Below are 9,204 nucleotides of genomic sequence, written 5' to 3'. Positions count from 1 at the left end.
GCCGAAACGCGTAAGACACTTTGTCTTGGAGCTGTCAGGCTCTTTTTTGTCTTTTTACCCGTCTTCAATAAAGCTGAACATTTTTTGATTTGATATAAGTGCCTAGAGTCTTGCCTGGTCATTTGCTCTCTTTGGATCTCTTTGGCTGTCGACATGACAACAAGCTAAGACTTGGGTGTACATCATGGTAAGATTCACCTCATAACGGAGGTTTGCTCATTTTTTGCCGCTGTTTACACTGCTTTTACAAGTTACCACTGTGCCCTAGTCTATGTATTGCCTCTGTATTACCCGGTATTTGAATGTTAGCTAGTTTATACAGCAACAGCTACATTTGCATCCTAGGATTACCCCACGCTTTGAGCCTTGAAGAGAGATTTTCTTGCTTATCCAATTCATATTTTCATGTCTGGTTAGCGCCAATGAGAATATGCAATCGGGTTTGCTCGAGAGTAGAGTGTAAGTTTTTTTCTCAACTTTATGTCTCCATTAAATGGGGGGAATACGTGAACGTATACGCAACATTGTAACCGGATTTTTTGCACTTGTCGGGTTACCGCAAGAGCAAAAACAGTTTACTTTCAACTCATAATACGAGAACAACCTGATGAATGCAAAAATCTTCATTCTATCGCAATTAACCCTCAACCAGGAGCGTTAATTTTCTATCCACTCGTAAGCCGGCCCAAAATCTATTAACCTTTTAACTGCTGGGCCATTTCCACCCCAGTAGTGAGTTGTTTTGGGGTTTTATATGCTGCATATATTTAACCCCTACAGTAGGCAAATTTTTTGTGAGAAATCCACACATATTGTATATTGGGGTTTTTTTGTGGTGTTTTTTTTTTTTGCTCAGCAAACCCACCAGATTTAAACTATACCATTATTTTATGTATATATCATGATATATGAGACCTGCACAACAAAAAGTGTAAGAAAAGTGTATTTTGTTATTACAATAAACAAGGTTGTAACCAATAGTGTATGTTTAGTCTCTAAACTCTATCGTAAAAAGAAGAAAGGGATATTCTAATATAAATAAGTGACTTTGATTGTAGTTATACAATCCTATGCTCCTATGCACATTTATTTATGCCAGATAATCACTATAACCACAGTGATCACCTGGCTATTAAAAGCTATATATGGACTTTATTTTAAAGAGGGGCATTTGGGCTTTAAAACAAAGGATCAATTAAAGTGTGTATTTTTTTTATTTTTTTACATTTGTGTTTACACTTTCAAATATTGGGTCTTGGGGTTTTTTAGGGCTAAACCCTTTAAGGTCAGAGGTTTTTCCCATTTTCCATTCTTAAATGACACAAGCAATTTTAGCATTTCCTCTCTCTATTGGTTTCACCATAATTATCCACTCTTGTTAAGTGCACCCATAGATATTATACATCGCTGTTTAACTGACAAACAGGGCTTTCTTGTGATACCACATATGAGTAACAATAAATATGAATTTAATACTGAATTATTTTTTTTGCAGTCTTCTTTATAACCATTTCTACAAAATTAGTGTAGCTAAATAAATATACCTCTAAATAAGTTCATTATGTTGTCTGATTTTATGAATACCCCATAAGTCTAGGTTCCCAAGTAATATTTGGTTTAATGCAAAAATTTGCTATGCTTGGACGGTAAGCTTTAAAGGGACACTGAACCCAAATTATTTCTTTTGTGATTCATATAGAGCAAGCAATTTTAAGCAACTTTCTAATTTACTCCTATTATCAATTTTTCTTCGTGCTCTTGCTATCTTTATTTGAAAAAGAAGACATCTAAGCTAAGGAGCCAGCCAATTTGTGGTTCAGAACCATGGACAGCACTTGTTTATTGGTGCTGTCCAATCAGCAAGGACAACCCAGGTTGTTCACCAAAAATGGGCCGGCATCTAAACTTAAATTCTTGCTTTTCAAATAAAGATACCAAGAGAATAAAGAAAATTTGACAATAGGAGTAAATTAGAAAGATGCTTAAAATTGCATGCTCTATCTGAATCATGAAAGAAAAAAATTGGGTACAGTGTCCCTTTAAGGGACAATGAACTGTAAAATTGTTTTCCACTTAATGTGCTTCCAAGGACTTGTTATACCAGCTGCAGAGTATAAAATATATGAGAAATTGCTTCTTTAGGTTTATTTGTGTATATAAAATAGTTGGTTTTGTTTTTGACACCACAACCCATTACAATGGGTGGAGCTTACAGGGAAACCAGATCTCCTTATTTTATCCCTTTCTATACACGTTTCCTTATTACCATTTTATTGCTTATTACTCCTACCTCCTACTGGGAATGTATTTTATTCTGCTGGCTATGTTTACACAGCTTTTTTTATAGCCAATACTTAAGTACTGACATTTTCAGTATAGGTGGGGCTACCACAGGCAAAAGCAACTATTTCAAATGCCAAAATAAGGGTACATTAGGTATCTGTAAATTATTGAATGCACTCCAGCTGGATCATTATGAATAAATTAAAGGGCCATAATACCCAAATGTTTAAACACTTGAAAGTGATGCAGTATAGCTGTAAAAAGCTGACTAACACCTGAACATCCCTATGTTAAAAAGAAAGATATTTTACCTCAAAAGTTTCTCAGTAGCCATGTCCCATTGCAAATCTGTATGTCTGTCCCGGGACAGCGAAAGGAGCGAGCTTTTGTGCACTCATCTTATTTCCCTATTCAGTGTAAGGAAGGTTACAATGAAATCTCATGAGAGTTAAGTGAAATCTCATGAGATCACAGTAAAAGAGTTCATAACCTCAGCACTGTTGATGCTGATTGGCTGCTGTTTATTTCTTCATTTTTAAAAAAAAATTGTTTTACCTGCAGCTGGGCAGCAGCTGAGCATAACTTTTTACACAGAACTTACTCTGCTGAGCTGAGGAAATTGTAAGGTAAAATATCTTCCTTTTTTACATAGAGATGCTCAGGTGATATTTTCCTGTCAGCTTTTTACAGTTACCCTGCATCAGTTTCAAGTGATTTAGCATATGAGTATTATGTCCCTTTAAACCCAGGGTATTTACCTAGAGGCATTCTAACATTTTTAATTTAACCATTTTATCGACAAGGGCAGAAAATTAAACTTATTAAAACAAAAGTATGTGATGTTGAGAATGTTAGCAAAATATTAAAAATGGACAACATTACTCTTTAGAGGGACATGAAACCCAGCATTTTTCTTTTTCTTATTTTTCATTATTCAAATAGAGCTTGTTATTTTAAATAACTTTCCAAATTACTTCTTTTATCCAATATGCTTTCTATCTTAAGACATCTGGTGAACCAATGAAAAGAGGCATTTTTGTGCAGCCATCAATCAGCAGCTAGCTCCCAGTAATGCATTGCTGCTCCTGAGCCTACCTAATTATGCTTTCCAGTTAAGGATACCAAGAGAATGTAGCAATTTAGATAATTGAAGCAAATTGGAAAGTTGTTTAAAATCACATGTTGTGTCTTAATCATGAAAGAAATGTTTTGGCTGTCATGTCCTATTCTGACTCAGATAGTTGTAATAATGATCTATCCCTTGCTAAGACCTCTATGCCTGGCCTGTATAAGAAGATACAATCACTGCAGACAATCCTTGTCAGATAGCTGAACTCACCTATACCTTGTGCATCCACAAAGTTGCTTTATTCTGAATATCAGGTTACAGCAGATAATAAAATACAGCAGATGGTTAAAGTATTTAAGCGGTCAAAAGATGATACTGATCGTAGCTTGCAATTTATTAACATGAGTGTAAGATAGAAGGGTAAAAAGAGGGCGCTAAAAGCTAGAGATATCAACACTAGACTTAAAGTTTTAACAGATATTTATTTAAAACAAGATATTTTAAATATTATGAAAGGGACGTCTCCCTATACAAATAAAAACACACAAAATAAAAGTTGCTTCTGTTGAAATGTTATTACAATAAATTTAAAATCAAAGATATGAAATCATAGCACATATGATCCTATAAAATATAAACAAGGTAGGCAAATGACTAGGTAGCGATTGGTTGCTGTTATCGCCACAGAGGAAACAGAATACCTATATATCAAAAGGTTACTGTTAGACGTAATTGTTCATGACAAGTTAAGAGAATTTTTCTTATAGAGGTGTAGTTCTTGTAAAAATGGGTCAACAGAAAGCCGGATTCAAATTGTATACAATTGCTTGAAACAAATATATCCAAGTATTTCTTATCCTTCAGATAAAACTGACGTTTCCTTTAAGAGTTCAATATGTACACATTATCTCTCTATTAAGCATGAGTAGTAATGTACTCCTTATAGGTATATGGTACGTTACCCAAATTTCTCTTGATGGAGTGATGTTTTTCTTTCCGCACGGTATTTGCCTCGAGCGGGTCAGACTGAGGTATGTCGGCATCTGACGTCACCAAAAGATGTTCCGGTAAGGAGAAAAGCCGCTTCCTCCGCTGTTTTCTCCTTACCGGAACATCTTTTGGTGACGTCAGACGCCGACATACCTCCATAAGGTGTGGTGGTAGGTATAGAACTCTGGATTGCAGGGTTTCTCCACAGTGCCTCCCCTTTAGAAACCCGGGCCACCATCTTCCATAGGCCAGAGTAGTGTGGGGCTGCTTAAGGGGGTCACAACCAGAACTGTGTCAGTACGTGATGGTCAATAATTTTCAGTGGTACTCTTATTCTGCTGAATATTAAGTAGTGGTAATTTCTTAGGTTGGTTAGTGGGCCAGTACTCTATTGTCTGTCCCCTAGCTACTTGTTTAGGTTCCGCTGCAGGGACTTCTCCTTCACCCTGCTGCTGCCATTTGCTTCTCGAGCTGTATAAAATGCTTGGACAAAATATCACAGCTCTTCTCCAGTAGTAAAGCTACCATAGGCTTGCTCAAGTCTTGCCCATGCAGCAACAAGGCCTGAATCTGGGTGGTCAACATGTACTGTTCTCAATCTTTTAACACGATCTGCAGATTCTGGCCCCAGCCACTTTATGAGCAAATCAAGTTCCTCCTTGGTTGTAAGGTCGAGATCAGCGGTAGCAGCCTTGAAGGTTGATCTCCAGGCCCTGTAGCTCTCTGGACAGTCATAAAACCTTGAGAGGCTTGTGTTAATGAGCTCACAAAGTATCATGTATCTGGCGAAGTCAGTAAAGTCTGATCTCTCACTCTTTGGTGCCAAAGTAACTTGAGGAACCCATTGGGTGTGAAAGTTCTTTGGTGAAGAAGGGTGAAGTTTACCAGGATAAAATGATGTTGCAAGAGCATTCAACTGTGGTGTAGTCTCTAAGGCTTCTGCTGGCTGTGGCTTGAGCTGCGGCTTGTCACTGGAAGTCACCTTATTGTCAGCGGGAGGTGATGCGGTTTGCTGCTTAGATGCACTTGTGTTGTGGATTTGAAGAGGCTCAGGCATTTGGTGCTGAGAGGTCTCTGTGTTGAGATTGAGAACGATGGTGTTAGTTGGAGGCACAGGAGATGACTCTGTATCGTTACAAATATTATGCTTTAGCACGTATTTACTAGTGCGTTCAACTGGGTCTTCCAGATCTGCTGGGATATGGCAATCTGAATTAGTACTTTCTCCCATTGCTTGTTCAAGGACTTTCAGCCTTGCTAGGGCTGCTGCTTCTTCCTTTTCCATTTTCAGAACCTTTATTTGGGAATCCACCTCTGCTTGCTGGGCAGCCATTTGTGCTTCCTGGGCAGCCCTTTGTGCTTGCTGGGCAGCCCTTTGTGCTTGGAGAGCTTTTCTTTGGGCTTCCATTTCTGCTTCCCTGCTGGTAAAGGAGCTTTGCGCTTTTTTTTATTCCACATCAGCACGGGCCTCTATTAGCTTGTCGCTTAATGTTGAACTTCTGGAGCGAGAGGATCTAGAAGAACGTGCAGTGAGCTTAGTTGATGTGGATCTATGAGATCTGGTCTCCTGCAGTTGAGCAATGCGGAACTCTGCCTTTTCTTTAGCGATTTGTACTAAGAGATGTCTATGTTGGTCCAGTGCATCAATCCTAGTCAGTTCTGCTGAAGAGTCCTCTATATTAAAGTCCTGTAAGAAGGCTGTGTATTTTGCAGACAGCCGCTGGTAGCGTTCATACGCAGCAGATAGGTGATCTATAGAGTCTCTCAATTTGGCTGGTTGATCATTAAAGTGTGATAAAACTGACATGCATTGTGAAATTCTGTCCCATAGGTCTGACAGATTGCTGGAGAACTCATCTCTAGTGAATTCATAGTTTTCTCTGAGTTTATGTGTCGGTTTTATTGTACGTTTGGGTCTTACACTCTGTTCAGCAATATCTGCAGGATCTGCTCCCTGTACATCTGCGGGTTCAGAGGCATGATGTATCTGCGTAGGTTCAGCTATAAAAAAGTGCTCAGAGCCTTGTCTAGACATTTTTTCAAGTTTTGCAAAAAATGGTACTGTCTCTTTAAGAAGACATACAGCAGCTTAGACAGGTGGGGTAACAGTTCAATGCAGAGAAACAGTTTTCAACATTCAGATGAAGTGCAGTAAACTTGTGCGACATGTGCTTTCACAAGATGGCGGATGACCCTGAGCTTGATTGCAGATTAGACACACACTTATACATAGCAGGCTGTAGGAATTCTATACTGTACATCTTTTGACTATTCTGACTCAGATAGTTGTAATAATGATCTATCCCTTGCTGAGACCTCTATGCCTGGCCTGTATAAGAAGATACAATCACTGCAGACAATCCTTGTCAGATAGCTGAACTCACCAATACCTTGTGCATCCACAAAGTTGCTTTTTTCTGAATATCAGGTTACAGCAGATAATAAAATACAGCAGATGAATGGTTAAAGTATTTAAGCGGTCAAAAGATGATACTGATCGTAGCTTGTAATGTATTAACATGAGTGCTTGTTACATGAGGCCTGTTAGCTGCAGCCATGACACAGGAAAACATCATCAAACTACAAGGGCGGAGCAATACACAAAAAGGAAATGCATAATAAGGTCAGAGGTAAGATATTCTAGAAAACAGGAGCATTACCAAAAAGGGTCACTAGGTGGCAGTACAGAACAAACACAGTGAAGCCTTGAGAACAATGGCATAAAAATATATGATTTCTTAAAGAGACATTAAACACTAAATACACGCTAGATAGAATGATGCATTCAAAGAAAAGATTAGTCCATGACTAACATGTAGATGTATTTTTTAAAGTTTCATTAGTTGTTTAAAAAGTGACAAAATAAGTGTAAAGTTTTAGTGTATATAAAACACTGGGAGCTGCCATGTTGTAACTCATGTTACCTTCTCTGCTGTGGCCAATTAGGGACAGTTATAAATAGGTCACTAGAGTGTGCAGCCAATGGCTGTGTGGAATAGAACAGTGTTCTGCACTTCCATTTCTAACAGGAACTGAAAAGCTCACAATTTCAGAATGGAATTACAGGCAAAGAGGACAAAATAAATAATGAAAGTATATTGCAGAGTTGTTTTATATATACAATTTATTATTTTATATTACCATCTCAACGTGTTTAATGTCCCTTTAACTATAACAACATGAACATAACAGAGGCTATGTAATATTCTATGCCTCATTGAGGCAGCACATGTCCCTTTAAAGGCAGTGTTACGGTACCAACAGGATACCAAGGGTTAATACCAGGTGAACGATGTCCTGAATATGGGATCAGCAACTCACAACCCAGCCAGTTCCCCCCTCAAACATGAGACCAGGCTCCACATTGAAGGTAAAAACAGAATGCACTTTATTGAAGGCTATATGACCAGTATTTATGCAGGTCTGACCCCAGATGGGGGGTTGAAAGAATATTGTACATTAGATAGATGGAAAACGCCCTTTGACATGATACAATAGAATTATATTACTTAAGCAGATAAACAATTTAGTCTTTCTTATCACTTGGGCGTCTGCTCTCTGGATGTGATTAAACAATGTGAATGTTTATCACTAAACTTAATAACAGTACACAATAGCTGAGGCTAGCAACCTTGTCTTTAGAAAATAGCTTCTTAAAGCTGAACAAAGTTAACTCTTTCAGTACTGACAGAAGGGTCTGTCACATAGCTCCCTCCTAGTGGAACACTCCGGCAGACCCGGCTTGACCCTTTGGCGGGTCAACCTGGGGATGACCGGACTAGGAGGTGGTAGGCATGTCAGTTTGCTGGGACAATCCATCTGTATTCCCGTTATGAGAGAGAATTCCTGCCCATATAAATAAGGGTTCAACTTCTTCAGTGCCCAGACTAGGGCTAAACAGTCCTTCAAAATCTCATCAGCTTCTTTACGTGGTTTTTGTACCTGCTCTTTATAGGTATCCACAATCCCTTCATACTGACATAGGGTGCCCTTGAGTTGCTGCACCTCACTATGAGCCAGCGTCAGCTTCTCCTCCAGTGTCGCTAAGTTTGTCTTTAATGTTTCATGTTCCACTCTCAAGCTGGTGTTTTCTGTAGTCTGTCGGTGCAGCTTGTCTAAACGTGCTTTTTCACGTTCTAAACGCGCTTTTTCCTCTGCGCTCCTCTTCTCTCCCGCTAGCACTGTTACGTGATTGTTTATCGTGACCATTTCATCCTCTACTTGACTCTTCTCCTTCATCAGCACATTGTAACGGGACTTCCACGTATCAATAGAGGATAGAGATTTACTGAGCTCAGCGTCCTGGGGCTTAGCAGCAGGTGGGTCAGTCTCTGCTGCACGGATCTGGGCATGGGTAGTCACAGGGTTAACATCAGCGGGACCCATAGGAGCGTAGGCAGAAACAAGGGGGGCCAAGTTATTTCCAAGGAGAACATCAGCTGGTAAGTCCTTCATGACCCCCACATTCACAGGTCTAGCACCCCCTCCCCAATCCAAATGTACCTGGGCAACAGGTAGGCGGAACACAGTGCCCCCTGCTACCCTCACAGCCACAGTGTCTCCAGTGTGCTGTTTCTCAGACACCAAGTTCTTTTGAAGCAAGGTCATGGTAGCACCAGTATCCTGTAGACCACTGACCTCCTTCCCATTCACTTTAACCAGTTGCCGGTTATTCCGGTGGGCAGCTTGCACGGGGTCTGCTTCATGTAGGATGCCCCAGCATTCTTGCTCTTCTACGTAGTGGGCCGCAGGCTGAGGGTTACGTGGGATTCCCACCGGCGGGTCTTCTCCAGGACTGTGCTTGGTTCGCTGCGTTTAGGGGACACTCTGGTCTTTTGTGCCCTAGTTGCTTACATCCAAAG

This window comes from Bombina bombina, chromosome 3, assembly GCF_027579735.1.
Source record: "Bombina bombina isolate aBomBom1 chromosome 3, aBomBom1.pri, whole genome shotgun sequence".
Lineage (NCBI taxonomy): Eukaryota > Metazoa > Chordata > Amphibia > Anura > Bombinatoridae > Bombina > Bombina bombina.
This window is presented reverse-complemented; position numbering follows the sequence as displayed.